Raw genomic sequence first — 24,314 nt, 5'->3', positions numbered from 1 at the left:
GCCCACTTTTTAATTGGGTTATTTGTCTTTTTCTTGTAGAGGTGTTGCAGTTTTCTGTATATTCTGGAAATGAGTCCCTTGTCTGATATGTCATTGCACAAGATTTTTTCCCGTTCTGTGGGTTCCCTTTTTACTGTTCTGGTGAAGTCTTTTGATGTACATAAGTTTTTAATTTTTAGTATGTCCCACTCATCTAGTTTATCTATTTTTGTTTGTGTGGTTTTCAAAATGCTTTGTAGTCCATGTATTCCCATCATTAGTTAGTGCCTTCACATTTGTCCCGAATTTTTCATTGATGACCTTCATAATTCTAGGATTCCCATTTAGGTCCTTAATCCATGTTGAGTTGGTTTTTGTATGAGGCATGAGGTGAAGGTCTTTTTTCAGGCCTTCTGCACATTGAACGTCTTCAGGTTTCCTCCCGAAACAGAGAGCTGTGACACTGAAAGAACAGCAGCAGAACCAAGACCCAGAGTCCAAAACAGAGCATGGGCTTCCCAGCCAATGGAGCAAGTAAAGCGGAGTGCTTGGGCAGGAAGCTTGCTTGTAGAGTGGGTTTCTCCAGGCTGACCCATGGAACTAGAACCAAGTGTCTGCTGGTTGAAGCTTATGGTGAAGTTATATGTTCTATTAGCATTTATCAGAAGCTGATCCTGAGCATTTTTTACCCTAAAGTGTAATCTGTTACCTTCTATAGTAATCTTCATAACTGTTAATATGTTTGGGTTCTGTGCAGCCATTATAATGAATTATTGAACATAGTTGAGTAGAGAGTACTGTGGGAGGAATAGTTGGTATCTTTCTCTTTTTTTTTTTTTTTTTTGTAGTTTGGTGTCAGAAGCATGGTTCATTGCAAAGCTCTAGACTCATGGAAGTATGTTAAGAGAAAGAATGAAGTAACATGGGAAGTGAAACTTGTGATTCTTAAATGATAAGTTTGCTTATTGTTACTTGTAATGGGTAAAATAAATGTAAGGAATGCTATGCTGCAGCTTAGAGGAAAATTGTAATTGGAGTCACCTGGTGCAAAATGTCATGTAAACAAGATAGCTGATAGGGGACCACAGCCTAGTGGATCTATACTGCCAGAAGCCCCAGGCCATATTCACAAAAATGGAGAATACATTCCAAGGTTGAAGAAAGATTATACTTGGGTGTTTTAAAAAGGGTTAAGAGTTATGTGTTTATATGACTGCTGTATGGATACTGAACTGGATATTGACTATTTCCCTTTCCTAGTATTGTAAAATAGAGCTCTTTGTTTGATGAGAATGAATATGGTTATCTTGACTACAGAGAGATTATAAACCTGCCTTCAGCCTATACTTGATTGGATACACTAAAAGGGGAGTTAGGAATTGCTCAGAAGTAGTAGCCTGTGTATAGAGTAAGTGGATTAGGTGGAAACCTGAGTCCCACCCGGAACTTCTGAGAGAATTGGAGATTTACCTGTGAAGGAAAGACAGGCAGAAAGAAATGACTGGCATTTTGAATTTTGAGCAAGGAGTTTGCCATTGGTTGTAGTGAGGTAGGAACAAAATCTGTGCTCATCAGTGAAAACCCCATTCTAGAGCTGAAAGTTAAAGGGAGCTGGCAAGCAGACAGCTTGGTATGCTCACTGGTGACCCCCTGGGTACACTTGATGAGTGGAAGTTGGGAGAATGCAGCAATGAAGAAATGAGTTGATCGAGGGAAGAGAGAGATCTGACTGGTCTGAAGTTTAGGGAATTTTGTGGACTCCTGAGTCAAAGATATCGATTTAGTCTATGGGGGTTAGGGCTGAGAGAGTGCAGGGAGGAGTGTGTGGACTTCCAAGCTTGCAGCTGTTACCCATTTGACCTAGTGAGGATGTCTAGAGTTGAACTGACCGGAATTCAACTAAATAAAGAAGGAGATGTATGAACTAGTGTAAATTGCTGCAACTTTGATGAAATGGTGTAGACTGGACTTTTTTTTTAATGAATGCAGATGCCTAAAGTTCCAACAAGAACAAAAGACTCAGGTCCAGGATAAGCAAAGCACTGCTTAAGAAGAAGAACAAAGTTGGAGATCTCTTACTCCCTGATTTCAAAATTTGTTACATGGCTACAGTGGTCAAAACAGCCTGGTACTGGTACAATGAAAGATACATAGATCAATGTAAAGAATTAAGAATCCACAAATTAACCCATCCACATACAACCAACTGATCTTTGACAAAGGAATAAAATACATTGAATGGGGAAGACATAGTCTTTTCAACAGATGGTGATGGCAGAACTGGAAATTGACATGCAAAAGATTGAAACAAGACCTTTACCTAACACCATATACAAAGACCAACTCAGCATGGATTAAAGACCTAAAAGTAAATCCCAGAATTATAAAGGTCATCAATGAAAAAGTAGGGCCAAATTTAAGGGCTTTAATCCTGGGCACACACAGACTACAAAACACTGTGAAAATTAAAAAAAAAAAAAAAGACACAATAGATGATTGAGACATTCTAAAAATTAGAAATTTGTGTGCATCAAAGGATTTCACCAAAAGAGTAAAAGGGAGCCCACAGAAAGGCGAAAATCTTTTGCAATGACATATCAGAAAAGGGACTAATTTCTAAACTCTATAGGAAGCTACAAAACCGCTACAGGAAAAAGACAGGTAACCCAATTAAAAAATGGGCACAGGACAAGAACAGACACTTCACCAAAGAAGACATTTAGGCAGCCAACAACATATGAAGAAAGGTTCATGATCATTAGCCATTGTTGTTGTTGTTAGATGTCATCGACTTGGTACAAACTTATAGTGACCTTATACACAACAGAACAAAACACTGCCCAATCCTGGGCCAGCCTCACTACTATTGCCACGCTTGAATCCATCAATGATACCACTTGGCCAGTCCATCTCGTTGGGGGTCTTCCTCTTTTTCTCTGACCCTCCACCTTACCAAACATGATGTCCTTCTCCAGCAACTGGTCCTTCCTGACAATATGTCCAAAGTATGAGAGATGAAGTTTGGCCATCTTGGCCTCCAAGGAGCTCTCTGGCTGCACTTCATCCAACATGGATCTATTGGTTCTTTTGGCAGCCCATGGCACTTTCAATAGTCTCCTCCAACACCATAACTCAAAAGCATCAATTCTTCTATGGTCTTCCTTATTCACTGTCCAGCTTTCTCATGCATGAGGTTAGTGAAAATACCATAGCTTGGGTCAGGTGCACCTTAGTCCTCAAGCTGACATCTTTGCTCTTCAACACTTTAAAAAGGTCTTGTGCAGCAGATTTGGCTAATGCAGTATGTCCTTTGATCTCTTGACAGTGAGCGTTGATAGTTGATCCAAGAAGAATGAAGTCCTTGACAACTTCAATCTTTTCTCCGTTGGTAAGAGTGTTGTATATTGGCCCAGTGGTGAGAATTATTGTTTTCATTACATTGAGATATAGTCATACCAAAGGCTGTGCTCTTTTATTTTCATCAGTAAATATTTTAAGTTTTCTTCACTTTCAGCAAGCAAGGTTGTATCTCTGCATATTGCAGGTGGCTAATGAGTCTTCCTCCAATCCTGATGCCATGTTTTTCCATATAACCCAGCTTCTTGGATTATTTTCTCAGCATACAGGTTGAATAAATATGGTAAAAGAGAGATGCAAAAAAAAAAAAAAAAAAACCAAAAGCAATGAGATATCATCTTACACCAACAAAAACAGCAAAGTTCAAAAATGCAGAGGATCATAAATGTTGGCGAGGATGTGGAGAGATTGGGACCCTCCTACATTGCTGTTGGGAATGCAAAATGCAAAATCCAACCACTCTGGAAAACAGTATGGCACTTCCTCAAAAAATTGGAAATAAAGATACCATATGATCCAGCAATTTCCTATTCGGTATTTATCCACAAGATATATCCACAAACCAGAACATGAGTAGATATATGCATACCAATGTTCATAGCAGCACTATTAACAATAGCAAAAAGATGGACACAGCCTAAGTGCCCTTCAATGGAAGAATGAATAAACAAACTTTGGTTTGTATACACAATGGAATATTATGCTACCTTGAAGAATAACAAGGAAGCTGCAAGCCACCAAATAACATGGATGAACCTCAAGGACATTATGCTGAGTGAAATGAGTCACTCACAAAAGGACAAATATTGCATACGACTTTTATTTTAAAAGATAAGATACCCATGCTAAAATGGAAAAAAAAAAAATCCTTTGTTGGTTACCAGTGGGGTGGAGTGAGGGTGTTGGGGGAGGTGGAGGGAGGTGGTGGTATAACACAGGGTAGGGGCAGACACATCATAGTTCAGGTGTTGGGGAGGGCAGTACACAAGAAGGTGGAAGAACAAGTTAGCTAGGGGAACACTGAGACAGATTTGTATGGGCTAAATGCAACAGAGGTAAATAGTGATGCATGCTCAGCCTTGGAACAACAGGGCTCTGTGATACAAGGATCAAGGCATAGTTTCAAGAGGGGAAATCATACTAAGATGCTTGACTGTCTTATGTATATTGGTTTCCCCTTGCCTGCTATTGTAAAATAGACAATTTAGTTGGATAGAAAGGAATGTTGGGAAATATTACAGAAAGCTTATAAGCCTGTCTTCAGCCTATTCCTGATTGGAATACCTTAAAGGGGTTCTGGAACTTGCACAGTGAAATAAGCCTCTTGCGGCGCCCTTGGAGTGTATAGAACCTTAGGTGGAATCCTTAGCCCCATACAGAACCTTCTGATGTGGGATATTCCCACTAGAAAGGATAGGCAGATCAGCTTGGAAAAGCCAGAGCGACAGAAGATACATCTTCAAAGAAAAATCTTCAGGAAAAACCCAAACAAAATTGGCAGAATGACTGGCTACTACAAGAATAAGCAGGTTGTTCTCTGGGAAGCCATCAAAGCAAGTTCCTTCAGGAAAACCCCCCTTCTAAGACTGAAACTCAAAGGGAACACATGAGCAGTTATGTGAGCTTGCTGACAACCACATTGGTCTACTGGTGTGTGAAAGAGGGGGAAAGGCAGCAGTGAAGAAATGGGCTGAGTTCAACCACATTCCATAGACTCCAGTTGACCTGAAGATGTGACAGAGAAGATGAAGGGCTGGTTGGTCCAAAGTGTGGTGAGACCTGGGGACACCTGAGCTTGTGGACAAAGACATAACCACAGAGGACTAGAGCTGGGAGTGAAGCATCCAGCTGATACGGAGTGAGAGGAGGTTCACAAGAACACCCAAAGTTGCAGATAGTACCCTATCCGTGGCTTGATAATCAGAACTAGACAAGAGGAAGATAAAATAAAGGAACAAAACAATTTTTGGTAAAAGGAAATGAGGGTAAATTACTACAGTTTGATGAACTTGACCTTATAGTCATGGAAGTAGTAACTATAAATACCAACAGAGAGGGAAGGAGTCTTTGTATTAAGTACCAGTACTATCCCCTCTGTTCACAGGGCAGATAAGGATAGGCAACTTCGACACTGGGTAACTAAAATGAGGGAGCAATAAAGGCACAAAGTGACTGGCTTACAAGGTTTCAAGGGGGAGTTTAGTTTAATAGTGTGTGGGGGAAGAAAGTGTCCCCACTGAATAGTTTTCATCTTATCTAGATTAGTCTGGTTAAAAGAAATGGGGATAAGATTCTTAGGATTCAATAGTGAATAATTGTTATCATGACTAATTGCGCTGTCACAATTGTAAAGATAGAAGTTTGGGAATAAAAACAGAGGAGTAGTTAATCTTACAGTCCAGAAACAAAGGACCCTAGGATCATTAAGGGAGAAGAGCACAAGTGGAATGGGAGACCTTATCCAGAGAAGCAGTGATACCAGAGATGGAGGCAGAGATGGGGACATGGAGAGAGGGAGCAGCTGAGGGAAGAGAGGGACTAAGAGCTGGTGGCCAGGAGACAGACTTGCAGAATGTGCCCTTTGGTGGTGTAAATATTTAAAAATGCCTGAGTGTTAAAAAAAAAAAGCTAAAGTGGATGGAGAGAAATACTGATAACTGATGGTACATGGAGGGGATTGTAATCATTGTAATGACACAAGGTGTGTGATTTGTTGAATGTAAAACTGATGATCTGCCCTGTAAACTTTCACTCAATCCACAATAAAACCTTAAGGAAAAAAAAAAGAACAGAAGACTCCGAGAACTGGGTTGACAGGAATTGGCAGTTTAGAAATGGTGGGAGATAAAGGCATGAAGTGGCTGGCTTACAAAATTTAAGTGGGTGTGCTTACAGTTAAATAATATGGGGAAAGTTAAGCCATCATATATGGAAAGGGACAATGGCTAAAAGAGCCAGAGTGTGGCTTGTGGTGTAGTGAATTCTCTTAGGTGTTTTCCAGCCGTAGTCTATACCTCCCACCCAACAACATTTCTGCCCTGATAGATATGGGTAAGAGCATGTGGGAGAAGATACTGAGAGGATGACATGATTTAGCTTTGAATGTTAGCAGAGTTAACTGTAATTGTAAAACTTGGAACTTTAGCTTGTATTTAAAATGAATCAGCTCAGAAGCATAAGTGGGGGATCTCACTACTTTCAAAAAAGAAGAGCCAGGAATGAAGTGTGCATTTCAGTCCCCAAATCCCTGCACATTTATCCTTCTCAACCCAGGGTTTAAAGCTGTGACATTGGAAGTGTGACAGAGGAGGAACCACAGCAGCAGAACCAAGATCCAGGGCACTAGATAGAGTAGTGGACTTCCTTCCACCTGGTGGAGCAATTACAGGATTTTGGGCAGGAAGCTTACTTATAGACTAGGGTGACTCCAGTCACTTCAGTGGAGGTAGCTAGGTTTGCTGACTCAGAATTACAGCTGAGTGCCTTCAGGATGAGGTTTATGGTGGAGTGGTTATCAGCAGCTGGTTAGAACAACTGTGCCTTGAGCATTATAACCCGTTGAATTCCCTAATAAAGTGCACACTATGAATATGTTTTGTTTCTTTGTTTTCTTCATGTATGATGTTCTTGATGTCATCCTACAACTCTTCTGGTCTTCGGTTTTTAGTGTTTAAGGTATCAAATCTGTTCTTCAGATGATCTCTAAATTCAGGTGGGATATATTCAAGGTTATATTTTGGCTCTCGTGGACTTGTTTTCATTTTCTTTAACTTCAGTTTGAAGTTGCATATGAGTAATTGATGGTCTGTTCCACTGTCTGCCCCTGGCCTTGTTTTCACTGATGATATGGAGCTTTTCCATCTTCTCTTTCCACAGATGTAGTCAATTTGATTTCTGTGTATTCCATCTGGTGTGGTCCATGTGTATAGTCATCTCTTATGTTGTCTAAAGAAGGTATTTGAAATGAGAAAATCATTTGTTCTGCAGAATTCTATCATGTGTTCTCCAGCTATGAACAACATTGAGAAGTATGAGTATTCCGGAACACTTAATTGTGCTCATGAGGAATCTATATGGACCAAGAAGCAGTTGTTCGAACAGAACAATGAAACACTGAATGGTTTAAAATTTAAAAAGGTGTGTGACAAGGTTGTATTCTTTCACCATACTTATTCAACCTGTATGCTGAGCAAGTAATCCGAGAGCACGTGGCATCAAGATTGGAGGAAGACTCATTAACAGCCTGCGGTATGCAGATGATACAAGCTTACTTGCTAAAAGTAAGAGGACTTAAAACATTTACTGATGAAGATCAAAGAGCACAGTCTTCGGTATGGATTACATCTCAATGAAAAGAAAACAAAAATCTTTATCAGCGGAGAAAAAAATTGAACCTTCTTGGATCAACTATCAACACTCATGGAAGCAGCAGTCAAGAAATCAAATGACGTATTGCATTAGGCAAATCTGCTGCACAAGACCTTTTTAAAGTGTTGAAGAGCAAAGATGTCAGCTTGAGGACTAAGGTGTACCTGACCCAAGCCATGGTATTTTCAATAACCTCATATGCATGATAACGCTGGACAGTGAATAAGGAAGACCATAGAAGAATTGATGCTTTTGAGTTATGGTGTTGCAGGAGAATATTGAAAGTGCCATGGGCTGACAAAAGAAACAATAAATCTGTTTTGGAAGAAGTGCAGCCAGAGTGCTCCTTGGAGACCAAGATGGCCGAACTTCATCTCTCATACTTTGGACCTGTTGTCAGGAGGGACCAGTCACTGGAGAAGGATCTCATGTTTGGTAAGATGGAGGGTCAGAGAAAAAGAGGAGGATCCCCAACGAGATGGATTGGCCAAGTGGCAGCATCAATGGATTCAAATGTGGCAACAGTATTGAAGTTGGCCCAGGATCGGGCACTGAGTCAATGCCACCTAACAAGAACAACAACAATGAATATGTTGTCTGCGATCTCTGTGGCCACTGCAATGAATTGTTGAAACCAGTTGCGTAGAGAGAGCTGTGGGAGGAATAGTTGGTTGGTTGTCACATGTTTTTACAGGTAGTTTGTGTGTTTCTAGGAATTTATTCATTTCAACTTGGTTATCCAATTGGCCAGTATACAGTTGTAGTTGTTCACAGTAGTCTGTCAAAATCCTTTTTGTTTCTATAAGACTGTCTTATTTAGTACCCCATTTTCCTTTCAGATTTTAGTTGTCTGATGCTTGTTTGTTTTTCTGCCTAATTAAAAATTTTTCAATTTTGTTGATACTTTCAAAGGATCACATTTTGAGCTTGTTGGTTTGCTGTACTCCTTTTCCAGTCTCTATTTCATTTGTCTTTTCTCTAACCTTTATTATTTCCTTCCTTCTATTAGTTTTGTTCTTAGCTTGCTCATCTTTTCTATTTCTTTAAGATATAAAGTAGGTTATTGATTTGAAATCTATTTTAATGTAGGTAATTACAGCTGTAAATTTTCCTTTGAGCACTACTTTCACTGCATCCCATAAGTTTTATTATGTTGTGCTTTCATTTTCATTCATCTTGAAGTTTTTTCAATATCCCTTGTGTTTCTAATTTAACTAATTACTTGTTCAATAGAATGTTTAATTTTCAAACGTTTGTAAAATAACCAGTTTTCTTCTATTATTTACTTCTAGTTTCATTTCATTGGTGTTTAATGAGATACTTTGCATGGTATTTCAGTTTTTTTTACACAAAAAACTTGTTTTGTGAACTGATAGTATAACTTGGAAGATGATTCATGTGCAGTGGAGAAGAATGTACATTTTGCTATTGTTGGTTCGAGTGTTCTATAAATGTCTACTTGGTCTAGTTAGCTTATGTTGTGCCAAGTCCTCTATTGATTGTCCATATAGAGTTTCTGTCCATTTTTGAAAGTAGTTTAGTGAATCAATATGATTGTAGAACCATTTCTCCCTACAAATCTGTCACTGCTTACCTCAGATATTCTGAGGTCCCACTGTTAGGTACATATAGATTTATAATTGTATAAATCTTTATAGTCAACTGATTATTTTTATCATTTGGTAATGCTCTTTTTGTTTTTTTGCAACACTTTTAAAATGTTTATTTTATCTGACCAGAAGACTTGTGGGATGGCATCAGGAATATCATTGATGAAGAAAGAAAGAAAAGAGTAAAACAATTTCAGAAGAGACTCTGAAACTTACACTTGAACATAGAGAAACTAAAGCGAATTCAAAAAAATGAAGAAATAAAAGAACTGATAAGAAAATTTAAAAGGATGTGTCAAGAAGACATAGTGAAGTATTATAATGAAATGTGTAAAGACCTGAAGTTAGAAAACCAAGAGCACGTTCAGCATTTCTCAAGTTGAAAGAACTGAAGAAAAAAATCAAGCTTCAACTTGGCAATATTGAAGGATACTATGAAAGTCCTGGTGTGGCACTGCAAGATACGCAGAAGTGACCCAATGGCACCTAACAACAATGGACAAAATATTGAATGATGCAGGAAGCATCAAAAGAAGATGGAAGGAGTGCACAGAGTCATTGCACCAAAAATAATTGATCAATGTTCAGTCATTTCAAGTTGTACCATATGATCAAGAACCAATGTTACTGAAGACATTTGTGAAAAAACAAGGTTCCAAGAATTAAGGGAATACAATTTGATGTATTTCAAGAAACTGATGCAGTACTGGAGGCTTTTACTCATCTATGCCAAGAAATTTGGAAGACATCTACCTGGTCAGCTGAGTGCAAGAGGTCCATATTTGTGCCCATTCCAAAGAAAGATGACCCAAAAGATTGTGGAAATTGTTAAACCATTATCATTGATAGCACATGCAACTAACACTTTGTGAAAGATAATTTAAAATGGTTGCAGCAGTACATAGACGTGGAGTTGCCAGAAATTCAAACCAGATTCAGATGATGTCATCAACTAGGGATACCATATCTGATGTCAGGTGGATCTTCACTAAAAACAGAGACTACCAGAAGTTAGTTATGGTTATCTTTATTAACAGCTCAAAGGTATTGGACTGTGTGGACCATAACAAACTATGGGTATTTGAAGAACAAATATTCCAGGACACTTAATATGCTTATATGGAACTTGTATCTAGAATAAGAGTCAATCCTTCAAATGTAATAAGGAGATACTGAATTTTCTGAAATCAGTAAAGAGATATGTCAGGGTTGTATTCTTTCTCTATATCTATTCAATCTGTATGCAGAGCAAATAATCTGAGAAGCTGGATTACATGAAGAGCATGGCATCAAGATTAAAGGAAGGTTTATTAACGACCTGGGATTTGTAAGATAACACAGCCTTGCTTGCTGGAAGCCTAGAGGATTTGAAATACTTAACTGATGAAGGTCAAAGACTACAACTTTTAGTATATATAGTACCTCAGTGCAAAGAAAACAAGCATCTTCACAACTGGACAATAAATAACGATAAATGGAGAAAAGATTTGAAGTTGTCAAAGATATATTTTGCTTGGGTCAGTCATCAACATTCATGGAATCAGCAGTCAGAAAATTAAACACTGTATTGTATTGGGCAAATGTGCTGCACAAGACCTCTTTAAAGTGTTCAATAGCAAAGCTGTTTGTTTGAGGACTAAAGTGCTCCTGACCCAAGCCATGGCATTTCCGTAACCTCATATGTATGTGAAAGTTGGACAGTTAATAAGGAAGACCATGCAAGATTTGATACATTTGAATGACGGTGTTAGAGGAGAATAGTAAAAGTGCTGTGGAATGCCAACAGGATGGCCAGACTTTGCCTTTCATCTTTCAGACATATTATCAGGAGTAACCAGCCACTGGAGAAGGATTGCAAATTTTGTAAAATAGAGGGTCAAAGTAAAAGAAAAAGACCCCCAATGAGATGGATTGGCAGCAGCAATGGGTTCAAATGTAGCAAAGATTGTGAGATTGGCTCAGGCTCCAAAGTTTTTCATTCTGTTGTGCGTAGGGTTACTATGAGTCGGTACCAACTTGATGGCACCTAACAAACAAGAAAATAAATACTCATGCAAGCTGCAGTCAAGAAATTAAATGATATATTGCTATAGACAAAGATGTTACTCTGAGGACAAAGGTGCACCTGACACGACCCATGGTACTTTGAATCTCCTCATATGCTTGAGATAGCTGGACAATGAATAAGGAATAAAGCAGAAAAATAGATTCATTTGAATTACAGTGCGGAAGAAAAATATTGAAAATTCCATAGACTGCCAGAAGAACAAACAAATCTGTCCTGGCAGCAAATAATAAGCCCAGAATGCTCCTTAGAAATTAGAATTGTTACACTTTGCATCTCTTATTTGGGACATGTAATTAGGAGGAACCAGCCCCAGGAGAAAGACATCATGCTTGGAGAAATGGAGGGTTAGCGAAAAAGAGAAAAACCTGCAAGGAGATGAATTGACAATGGACTGAAACATGACAACAATTATCAGATTGGTGCAGGAATGGGCATTATTTAGCTCTGTTGGTCATAAGGTTGCTGTGAGTTAGAACCAATGGACAGCAGTTAACAACAAACTCCTGAGTCCTGTTATGATGCTGTGGGTTCATACACTGGACTGCAAGGTCAGTTTGAACCACAAGGGCAGCTCAAGCTCATCAGCCACTCTTTGGAAATCTTATACAGGGTCATTATGAATCAGAAACGACTCGATGACACTTAGCAACAACTCCAATTGTCTTTACTATTTTCATGGAACATCTTTCATTCAACCTTTTTCTTTCAGTTTCTTATATATACCTTGATACTTTAGTCTTGGTGTGGCACTGTAGAGTCAGCATGGAACTGCTAACCACAAGGCTGGTGGTACATGTCTACCAGTCACTTCTTAGGTACCCTTTACGGGATTGCTGAGTCAGAACCAACGCTATGGCACTTAATAACAACAACAAGGTTCTCTGTTACTATATTTTCCCCTTTAGCTTTCAGTATAAGTCTAAGTGATCATAAAAAGCAAGTTATGTTTTCATGCTACATATTTAAGACAATTTGGCATATTCTTTCACTGTTAGCCTGCTGAATCAACACATCATTCTGTTACTTTTATAGAAAATGTATCGTAATTGTCATTTTTTCTATAAGTCTATCTCCAAATACTTTAGTTAAGCATTTTTTATTCTCTGTTCCCTTAGTATTTTGCTAATTCTTCTTATGACACTCACTATATTTTAGTACTAATTATGTTTGGAAAACAAATTCTCAATAATAAAAATTAAATATTAACATTTGTATCCTCAAAGCACCATCTGGAATTTAGTAATTGCACAAAAAAATATTTAAATAAACTTGAAAGTCTAACTGTTGCTTGTAAATCAGTAATATGAATTAAGAACATGATATAGAATGCTTATCCTTTCATGCAAACCAGTTGTTATGGGTTCCTTTTATGTTTACCTGTATTTCCTTCTGCTCATTGTACTTTTGTATGAAGGGTTGATTGATCAGAATGGATCTGGTTTTAATAGTGTGATTTTAGGTTTTGGAGACACTCAACTTTCTATTGGAAAATACATACAGACATTTCTACTGCATTATTTAAGTACAAAGCATTAACCTCATGGAATTGATTCAATAGTTGGCAATAAATAATGTAAATACTAGAGATATCTGAGATAGCAAGAATATAATCATAAATTTTGTACTTTGACACCTTATTTTAAAATCATATCCTCTCTTTCAGAGGAAATTTGAAAACATTCAGGCCATGCAATTTTTATAGTCTGTTAGTCTACCTAGTATTGAAATTAATTCTTATAGTCATTGTTAAAGGTCCTGACTTCTGATTTCAATAATAGTACATGACTCTGCAAAGAAAATTAAAGGTATCTAGGCAAATATTTCACTCACACTCACTGCCATCAAGACAGTACCGTTATTACCATATGTCGGGTTTCCGAGGTTATATGGGAGTGTATGGGAGTAGAAAGCCTCATCTTACTCCTGTGGACTTGCTGGTGGGCTTGAAGTACTGACCTTTGGTTAGCAGTGTGGTACTTATCCTACAGAGTCACCAGGGCTTTTTCCTGGACAAAATATATCCTGGTACAAATTACATCATCCTCATGTCCATGTCAATTTTAAGAATCTACGCTTCAACAGCATTTGCCAACACTGTTCTGCTTGAAGCTTGACCAGCCAAAATGAAAATTTGGGAATGAAAATTGTTTCTTCTAAAATAAGAAAAAAATGAAAATAAGTTCAGATGCTTAGTATAAGTGGATCAAACCTTAATCAAGTTACTTTTTTTCCTTTGCTTCCTAAGGCCAACATCATTTCATTTCATCATTATAATAAAACCTGTGGAAATTCAGTCTGTTAGAGACCTTTAGAATGCATGCATTTTAAATGCTGTGATTCTCCTATTTAGTCCTTTTAGGCCCTTAACCTTTAAATGGTCTATTGCTTTTATGGCATAGTAAACATTTCTTTGTATTATATAAGGATGCTTAAATTCCATGTTTAAGACAAATAGATTAGATATGCTCTGCTAAGAGATTTTAAAGGTCAACAAAATAAATCATTTTGTCATGAGTATTATTGAGAAGTATCATGCAACCATATTCTTGATCATAATATTGACCTTTTTTTAATGATTCCAAATTGTCATTGAATATTTTATGTTACAGTGTGAAAGTTTGTATGTACAGTGATCCAAGTACTTTAATGTCAACTTTAGTAAATATATTGGAAATTTCAATTAATAATCCCAAAGAGATTTACAAATTCTCACAAGTCACGCAATTCATGTAAGAAGCCCCAGTGGTATAGTGGGTTATGCATTGGTCTGCTAACTCAAAGGTTAGCAGTTCAAATCTCCAGCCACTCCATGGGAGAAAGTTGAAGCTTTCTGCTCCTTTAAAGATTTACAGCCTTGGAAACCTATAAAGGGTCTCTTTGAATTAGAACTCACTCAATGGCACTAAACAACATGAAGAAGCAATTTATATAGGTTAAGACCTGGTGTGGTGCTCTAGGATAAGCTCTGGACTGCAAGGTCCGTTTAAATCCAAAGGCTAATATGAGGTAAAACTGACTTGACAGCACTTATCAACAACAGCAAGACAAAGAGAAAAATTTTAAGTCCTATAAGCACTTGATCAACTCAATATCTATTAACATAGTTTTGATGTCCAAATGTTATTTTTCTGTTCTTAAGTTATACAATGATTTTTTTTAGTATTATTTATGAGTGAGATATGATGTAAAAATATCTTTCTTGCATATAAACCATCTTATACTTTCATTGTTGTTGTTGTTGTTAAGTGCCGTCGAGTCAGTTCCGACCCATAGCGACCCTGTACAGGGTTTCCGAGAGTGTAAATCTTTACGGGAGTAGAAAGCCTCATCTTTCTCCCGTGGAGCAGCTGGTAGTTTCGAACTGCTGACCTTAAGGTTCACAGCCCAATTCGTAACCACTACGCTACCAGAGCTCCTTTTCTACCATAATTATGTTTAAATACGCATCAGCTGAAAATCTTGAGTGATGTATTTATATATTGTATGAGCTTTGAAGAAGAACTCAATCTTGATATGTGTAGCTGCTTTTCATGAAATAAAAACCTCAAGATTATTTAATAAATTTATTTCAAAATCTAGGATTGATCACTCAAATATTTAAGTTAAAAAAACAAAACTGAAGAAGTATAATAAACACTTACATAAATTCAGAATGGTGTAAATAATCTAAGAATGTTTTCTCTAACTTATATAGTGTACTTGGAGTTCTGGTGTGGTGCTGCAGGATAATGCTCTGGACCACAAGGGGAGTTTGATCCACAAAGTTGGTGGTTCAAACTCAACAACTGCTCCTTGGAAACCCTATACAGGGTCGCTATGGGTCATAACTGACTCGACGGCACTTAATAATTACAACAGAGCAATAGTTGCCTAATACTTGCTGTTTTCCTTCTCCAGAGAGCTTCTTTTCTGTAAGAAATATACATTTTGTTCTATTTCTCCATGTCTCAGATTTTAGTAGACAATAGTCTCCAACATGAGTGAGGAGGTATTCTAGGTGAGGTGTTTGAATTCTAAATTCAGTGTTGGAAAACTCATGTTTCTGTGTAGGTTATCTTTTTTTAGTTACAGTTTTTATCAGTAATAATGTTTCATTTTATTTTTATCTCAACTTCTTCTGAATTCCCTGAGGGAAAACTGATATGATTGGGTCTTTTAAAATATCACTGCTAACTTTCTAAGAGAACAGTTAGAGATTCAAAATTGCTATTTCTAATTTAAAAAAAATTTTTTTTAAACTTTCATTAGTGTCTTAATTTATTTGTCTACCTCTTTTCCTTAAATTAACGGAATGAATAAAAATAGTCAATATTGGATTAAAAACCATAGACTATTGATTGTTCATGAAAGAAATGGTAGCTTTCATCTGTGCAAATTTGGGAGCTTGGAATTAAGATTGATTAACTGTGGGTCTATTAGGGAGTCCTGGTATGGCGCTGAGGGATAAACCACTGGACTACAAGTTCAGTTTGAACCATAAAGTTGGTGGTTCAAACTCACTAGCCGCTTGTTAGAAAGCCTGTACAATGTCGTTATGAGTCAGAATCAACTCAACAGCACTCAACAACAACAACAACATTAGGAGAAGGAAAGATACGTGTACCTGTTGTCCAGCTTAGGCTTGCTGCTGTGAGTAAAGTATATTAAGTGGTAGATGTTGTTGTTGTTGTTGTTAAGTGCTGTTGAGTCGATTCCAACTCATAGTGACCCTGTATAGGGTTTCCAAGGAGCGACTGGTGGGTTTGAACCACTGGCCTTGCATTTCAAACCAACTTTGCAGTACATTGCTTTATTCTACAGCACCACACCAGGAGTTGGTAGGTGTTATTAAACCTAATTTCTCTTTCTGGACACTTAGAAAAAATTACTTTTTTATGTCTCCTTTAGAGAGATGTTGAGATCTTATGAATGAATCTTGACCATAGAAATACTAGAAAAAAGTTATATTGTTTTCAGGCCCTTTTCTGTTTCATTTTTAAAGTCTTCATTTAACTTTTTAAATAATGCTCAGAATTTCCTCCTCTTATCTTGTAAGCGTTTGTAAGACCTTAATCAGCCACTATCACAAGGTAACTTTTTTTTTAATGTTTTATTGTGAATTATGTGATAGTTTACATGGGAGAACATTAGTTTTACATTCATCCTATCATGTATTGCCATGGTTACATTCATTGCCATGGTTACAGTCCCCTCCATGCATCATCAACCAACCAAAGGGTATACACTACAAGCCTGCACCCCAGTCGTCAGCACACAGCCCTCTCCCTCTCTGTGTCTAAAGTCCCCAGCTGCTCCATCGCTCCAGGTCATCATCTCTGCCTCCATCTCAGGCATCGCTGCTTCTCTGGGTAGGGTCTCACTCTCCGCTCTTCTCCCTTGATGGTCCCAGCGACCTCCGCTCCTAGACTGCAAAGTTAATCACTCCCCTCCTTGCTACAAAACGTCTACCTTTACATTTCCAACCCTCACAATCAGTCCTGACAACAATTATTCACTCTTGTATATCACAAGGTAACTTTTAAAATAATTTTAAATAGTTTACTAACTCACTACCATCAGGTTGTTTCCTACTATGGACAAAATAGAATTGCGTATTAAAGTTTTCGAGACAGCAAATATTTACAGAAGCAGGACAGCCTCATCTTTCTCTGGAAGAGCAGCTGGTGGGTTTGAACCACTGACCTTGTGGCTAGCAGCCCAAATTTTAAGTCAAGTGCTTTAACCATTGTGCCACAGGGTTCCTAGTAGAGTTGAAAAATAAAGAGCACTATCAGCAACAATAATGTATTTTATACAAGGAAATTTTTCCATAGGTGCATTTGCTGCTATTTAAATCAAATCAGAGTAAACAAGCAAAGCATAAAAAGTCATAGAACTAATTTGAGAATTCAGAGATAGACGACAAAGCTGTCCTAGTTGCTTTGAACAAAGTCTTGCACTTTGATAATTTTGTTAACACATTTTATTCTTAAATGAAATGCCAAAGCATTTTATCATCATGTGTTTTTCTTGATAGAGGACCTACTTAAGAATACAAACATTGTTATTGGTATAAGATGTTTTAAGATTTTTAATTCTCTTTTTCAACAAGGATGTCATTTCCTAAACTCCTTTCATCTTGGACATGACTACAATCTGAATTTTTCTATCCTCATGTTGCTTCTAAACTTGTTCTATCCATGGTCAGGTCTAATGTTCTTTACCTCCTGAAAATCTTCCCTACCTTGGCATTTCTCCTTTTCCTTTTCTTTCTAAGATTTTTGTCTTTTCATTAGTCTTTATGAACCCTTCTTCTTTTACTGGCTTCATATGTTAGATTGGATTCAACAGAACTATAAATTCAGAGATTTTTCTTTCTATGCCACAACGACCTCAAACTCAGGATATGAGAAACTGACTTTAACATCTTTTCACCAAAACTTGCTTCTGTCTCATTTTCTATCTTAGAAATACATGCTCCCCAAAGGCAAAAAAGACAAATTGAGAAAAGACAAATCCTATACACCCATTCTCTACTCACAAAATTCTAGTGATTACTATTGTCAAAAATATGTACCTCCTAATTATTTTTGGAGTTCTGGTGTGGCACTGTGGGTTAATGTGCTAGGCTGCAAAGTTGAACTACAGGGTTGGTGGTTCAAGCTCACCAGCTACTCCTTGGAAACTCTATATGGGATCACTATAGGTCAGAATCACTCAAAGGCACTTAACAACAACAATTAATTTGGAATTTAAAACTTGCTGCATATACTTTATTGGATAAGCAAAGTAGCAGTACTTGTCTTTGCTGGACTAATGTATTAATATCTGTATAGACTTTCTTATAGACATCCATGTCTTCAAGTTTTCCATTTTACTATAATATTTAATCACTTTATATACCTAAAATTGTGTAGGTGTAATGGATTTTCTAATACAATTCCTTTTAGATATGAAGTTATCTCTCTCTCTGTATGTATGCATGTGTGGAGATCACTACAATCAGTATTATGACTACCCACATTGAATTAGATTTAAATTTTGTCTACAGCAAATTAACATACAGTGATACAGAATTGGAAGAATTATGAGTATTAGACATTATAAATATCATCATTAAGCAATTATTTTATAATTTAAGACCTCTGTTAGTCATTTGTCATAGGATGCTGCTGCTGTTGTTGTTATTCCGACTCACAACAACCCTGCATAGGGTTTCCCAAGGAGCAGCTTGTGAGTTTGAACTGCCAATCTGTGGTTTGCAGTCCAGTACTGATCCTGAAGCTCTGCACCAGGAATCCTATATAATGCTAGCACTACTCAACTGACAAGATAAATATCCAGATGTTGTTGTTGTTGTTAAGTGCCATCCAGTTGATCCCTACCCATAGCAACCCTGTGTAGGGTTTCTGAGAGGCAGCTGGTGAGCTTGAACCACTAACCTTGCAGTTCAAATGGCTTTGCAGTCTGGCACATTAACCCACAGCGCCACACCAGTACTCCAAAATACTTAGTACTTAATCAGTAAAGTAAACTATTTCCTTGTTTTTTTTTCATTAATCATGGTACCAAGAAAAATGTGGTTCACTATGATAAATATATATTTTCCAAATAATTGTGACTTTATGTAGATATTTACTAATGCATTCTTTGCATATTTAAAAATTATAATTTTGTATAAAATGTTTCCGTATTTCACTGGAAACTAAATCCTGAAATGTAGGCAAGTTTCTAAATATTAGATTTGATAATTTTATGCAGCATTTTATTTAAAAAAAAGACTTTACCATTCTAAGATGTTATTTTATAAGAATACATGATCTATTTTAGAATGGATGAATTGATATTTTCAAGAGTTCAGATGCTTTATTATATGATTTTGATTTCTTCCTGTGTTTCCCTATATATCATAATTGTTGTTGTTAAGTGCCGTCGAGTCGGTTCCGACCCGTAGCGACCCTGAGCAGGGTTTCCGAGGCTGTAAATCTTTACGGGAGCAGAAAGCCTCATCTTTCTCCCGTGAAGCAGCTGGTTGTTTTGAACTGCTGACCTTGCAGTTCGCAGCCCGATTCGTAACCACTACGCTTCAAGAGCTTTGAAGGAGACCCTCTGGAATGTGTATGAGTGTTTGCTCAAATGGTATAATTAGGGACAAAAAGGTTGAATTTAGGTTGGATTTGAGAATTTATATCACAATTTAAAGTTTTACTTAAAAATATTTATTATACATAGAAATTTGTAATATATTAGACGACTATTAAGGAGAGCTCACTGGCATGGTGGTGTATAGTAGGGCCTTACTTTCTCATCTATATTTTAGTGAATAACTCTGGAAGAGTTTCTTAACCTCATCTTTGAAATAATTGACATATAATTTTCAATGTTTTATTGTAATTGTGTGTTTTTTTGTATTAAATCAGAGTATTAAAATATTCATAGTCATGTTTCTTGATACAGTGCATTCAATGAATAACTCTTAATTGAAGACACAAAGAAACATGACATTTTTTAGAAAAGTGATATACTCTATTTTCTGGTGATTTCAAGACAAACAAGATATTATGTCTGTTTTCCCAGAGAGACTAGAATGTTTTAACTAGAGGGTTTTCTGGTATTGCACCTTTAGTCAGAATCAGAACAGACTCACTGGCACCTAACAACAATTACCTGGTATGGCGCTGTGGGATAACATGCTGGACTGCAAAGTTGGCTTGAATTACATGGTCAGTGGTTCAAGCTCACCATCCACTTCTTGGAAACCCTATATGGTGTGTCTATGGATCGGAATCAACTTGAAGGCACTTAACAAAAACAACAACCCGATACATATAGCATTTTTTATGATAAATTTCTTTACTAGAGAAATAAAATCCCAGTTATTTTTCAGTTTTTCTTGTTTAGGAGACAGTATTATTATTAAATGGTATTTTCTGTAGTGTCCTACACTTATAATGATAGTATGCTGGTGAACATGTGTATGCTTGTGATGGGCCCTAAAATACATCTATATACATACATGGCATGTAAGAACTTATGCAGTACTGTGTTAAATAGATAGTTGTTGTTATGTGTCATCCAGTCAGTTCTGACTCATAGAGATACTGTACTGGGTTTCCAAGGAGCAGCTGATGAATGTGAACCACGAACTTCGCAGTTCAAACCAACCTTGCGGTCCAGTGCATTACCTCACAGTGCTAGAACACCAAAAGTGCACTTTCACAAAATACTATGGTTTGCCTCGGTATTATTTTACCTGATTCTTTGCATCAAATCTCATTCCCTTAGACTTATGTTTACAACATACCAAGAAGGAGGTTGGAAGGGGGAAGAAGTATTGAAAAGTACTTTATTGCTCTTACTACTTGGCTTTTCTAAGGAATCACTTACTACTTCATCCTGTCAAAAATCCAGTATCTTTCAAAACAAGGTTTGCATGAATGCTCTTCAAAACAAAAGAGATGGCGTTATGCTTAGCTATGTGACAAATGGGAATGACAGATGTCAAAGACAGCTTACCCTTATATAATAATGTTTAGATAACAATAAAGAGCTTTGAGGTTTTCTTTTATGATTCCTTGTATTTTTATCTTGTGCATCTTTTATTTTTCCACAAAGCTTCCTTTGAATTTAAAATCTTCTTTCACATGGGATTTTCACTTTGGCTTTTAGGCAATTTGTAAGATATTGGTAAATTTTTTCCACACTCACTTTCAGGGCTAATAGGTGTCCAGTTTTGTAATGTGAGGATCCTGGCTTTAACTTCTTTCTTAAATCTCAGTTCTCTAAAGCTCTTAGAGCCAGAAGTCTTATTAATCAAGTGAAAGAAATCGACCTTCAAGTTTGTAGATAAAGCAGAAGGCATGACTTTGGTAACACATCTTGAAGTACATAGCTAAATGTCAAATAAGACCCTTTTAAATGATTAAATTTGATGTTTTTAGTATGGTTATGTTTTTATGTGATACTCTAATTTTTGCACAAGGTTTTATGGTGTGTAAATTCTTTTGAAACCTTTTCTCCTTGGATTTTGATGGCAAAGGCATGATTTTGTTTTATTACTGAGACACTTAGAGGTTGAGCAAGATTTATTAAAAATAAAAATCTCAAAGGTAAAAAATGGCACAACTGAGTTGGCTATCCAAGCATATGAGATTGAAATCCAGTGTTCTTTTTATATCGTATACTGCAGTCTCTGTGTGTGTCTGCGTGCATGCATGCTTGTACATGTAAGCTTGAATAAAGAGGATAAGACCATTTTTATTCTTGAGACTTACTCAGTAGGAATTAAATTGTAAGTTAAAACATTGTAGTAACATTATCAATAAAGTCAAATGTTATTCTTGGTCTCAGGCACTGAAAACATAGCACCTTCTTTAGTGTCCCACTAGCTCTTTTCTTCATATATTCTCCAGATGAGTCATCATTACTGTCTGCATCTACATAATTTACCACGAGACAGACAGTTTATCCCAGAAAGTTGGGACAGAAAAAATAGACATAAATAAAAATGACTGGGTAACAGTAATTAATTATGTAAATACTATAAAAATTGTTGCTCTTGTTAAGTGCTGTCGAGTCGATTCTGACCCATAGTGACCTTGAATAAATAGGGTTTCCAAGGAGCAGCTGGTGAGCTTGAACCACTGATCCTTGCAGTTCAAACAGTTTTGCAGTCTGACTCATTAACCCACAGTGCCACACCAGGACTCCTCTATAAAAAATTACCTGACCTGAAATTCAAATCATAGTTTCATTTGCGTATTTTTTCAAGATTATCACAAAGCATTTCCAATTTTCTGAAGGTACTTTAGTGTTTAAATAAATAAAATGATTCGATCTTTATGAAGATTTTTGTAACTTGCCTTTGAGACTATTCTAACTCAAGATGACCCCATGTGAGCAGAATAAAACTGTTTTATGGAGCCTTGGTGCATAAATTTAAATAATAGTGGTATTAACTGCTCTTCCCTGTAGGTGCATGGATATTACCCTATCACAGACAGCATTGTACCTCATGACTGATCTGGATATGTTCTTTTTGACAATGAATGCAACACCATTCCTTTTCAATTTGTCATTTCCTGCATAGTAAACCACGTGGTCATCAGATTAAAAATGGCCAATATCAGTCCATTGCAGCTTACTAATGCCTAAGATATCTATGTTTATGCATTATGCATTACATTTCCTTTTTTACAACATCCAATTTTCCAAGATTCATACTTTGTACATTCCATGATCCGATTTTCAGTGGATGTCTACAGCTTTTTCTCTTCATTTTGAGTTGTGCCCCATCAGAAAACGAAGGTCCCACAGGTTTTTTTCCTATGGGCTTTACTCCATTTGCTTCATAATGGTCTACTCTACTTTGAGGAGGTAGCTCTTCCCCAGTCACATTTTGAGTACCTTCCAACCTGAGGGGCTCATTTTCTGGCACTATATCTGACAGTGTTTCTCTGCTATTTATAAGGTTTTCGGTGACTAAATTTTTGGAAGTAGTTTGTCACTCCTTCTTCCTAGTCTGTCTTCATCTGGAAGCTCATCTGAAACCTGTCTACCATGGGTGAAACCTGTCTACCGATAGCATAGCTTTCAGAATCACAGCAACTCACAAGCCACCACAGTACAATGAAATGACAGATGAGTATTATTCAAATTTACGTACCAACCACTAAAGCCAGTGAGGGAGAAATAGAAAAATTCTAACAACTGTTTCAATCTAAAATTGATCAAACATGCAATTAAGATGTCTTGATCATTACTGGTGATTGGAATGCAAAGGTTAGGAGCAAAGAGGAAGGATCAGTAGTTGGAAAATATGGCCTTGGTGATAGAAATGATGCTGGGGATCACATGATAGAATTCTGCAAAATTAATGATTTGTTCATTTCAAATACCTGCTTTAGATAGCATAAGAGATGACTCTACACATGGACCTCACCAGATGGAATACATAGAAATCAAATTGACTACATCTTCGGAAAGAGACAATGGAAAAGCTCCATATCATCAGTCAAAACAAGGCCAGGGGCAGACTGTAGACCAGACCATCAATTACTCATATGCAAATTCAAACTGAAGCTGAAGACAATGAAAACAAGTCCATGAGAGGCAAAATATGACTTTGATTATATCCCACCTGAATTTAGAGATCAGCTGAAGAACAAATTTGATACATTAAACACTAAAGACCGAAGACCACAAGAGTTGTGGATGACATCAAGAACATCATACATGAAGAAAGCAAAAAGTCATTAAGAAAACAAGAAGGAAAAGGTCAAAATGGATGTCAGAAGAGACACTGAAACTTGCTATCCAGTGTAGAGATGCTAGCTGAACAGAAAATTTCCAAGATCAGCTTGAGAAGATAAAGCCAATTATTACAACAAAATGTACAAAGATCTGGAATCAGAAAACCAAAAAGGAAGAACACGTTCAGCATTTCTCAAACTGAAGGAACTGTAGAAAAAATTCAAGCCTCGACTTTCATTATTGAAAGATTCTCTGGGAAAATTATTGAGTGATGCAGGAAGCATCAAGAGAAGATGGAAGGAATACACTGTAGCAAAAGGAAATTGTTGCTGTTCAGCCATTTCAAGAGGTAGCATATGATCAAAAGCCAATGATACTGAGGAAAAAGTTCAAGGTGATTTGAAGGAATTAGCAAAGAACAAGGCACCAGGAATTGATGGAATAAAAATAGTAGAAATCTTTCAAGGAAATGAGGTGGCACAGGAGACACTCACTCATCTCTGCGAAGAAATTTGGAAGACAACTATCTGGCTGACTGATTGGAAGAGATGCGTATTTGTGCCCATTCCAAAGAGAGGTGACCCAACGGAATGCGGCAATCATCAGACAATATCTTTGATATCCCATGTGAGTAAAGTTTTACTAAAGGTAGTACAGAAATGGCTGCAAGCATAAATTGACAGAGAACTTCCAGAGGTTCA

The 24,314-nt window shown here is 37.0% G+C and overlaps 1 protein-coding gene across 1 annotated transcript in view; it reads left to right on the top strand.

Moving 5' to 3' along the window:
* KHDRBS2 (KH domain containing, RNA binding, signal transduction associated 2) overlaps positions 1-24,314 on the top strand; it is an 864,427-nt gene that overhangs the window by 83,080 nt on the left and 757,033 nt on the right. The window lies entirely within an intron of this gene.

The sequence above is a fragment of the Chrysochloris asiatica genome, unplaced genomic scaffold (assembly GCF_000296735.1).
Source record: "Chrysochloris asiatica unplaced genomic scaffold, ChrAsi1.0 scaffold00019, whole genome shotgun sequence".
Classification (NCBI taxonomy): Eukaryota; Metazoa; Chordata; class Mammalia; order Afrosoricida; family Chrysochloridae; genus Chrysochloris; species Chrysochloris asiatica.
The sequence above is the reverse complement of the archived record's forward strand: the minus strand, read 5'-3'. Positions and strand labels throughout refer to the sequence as shown.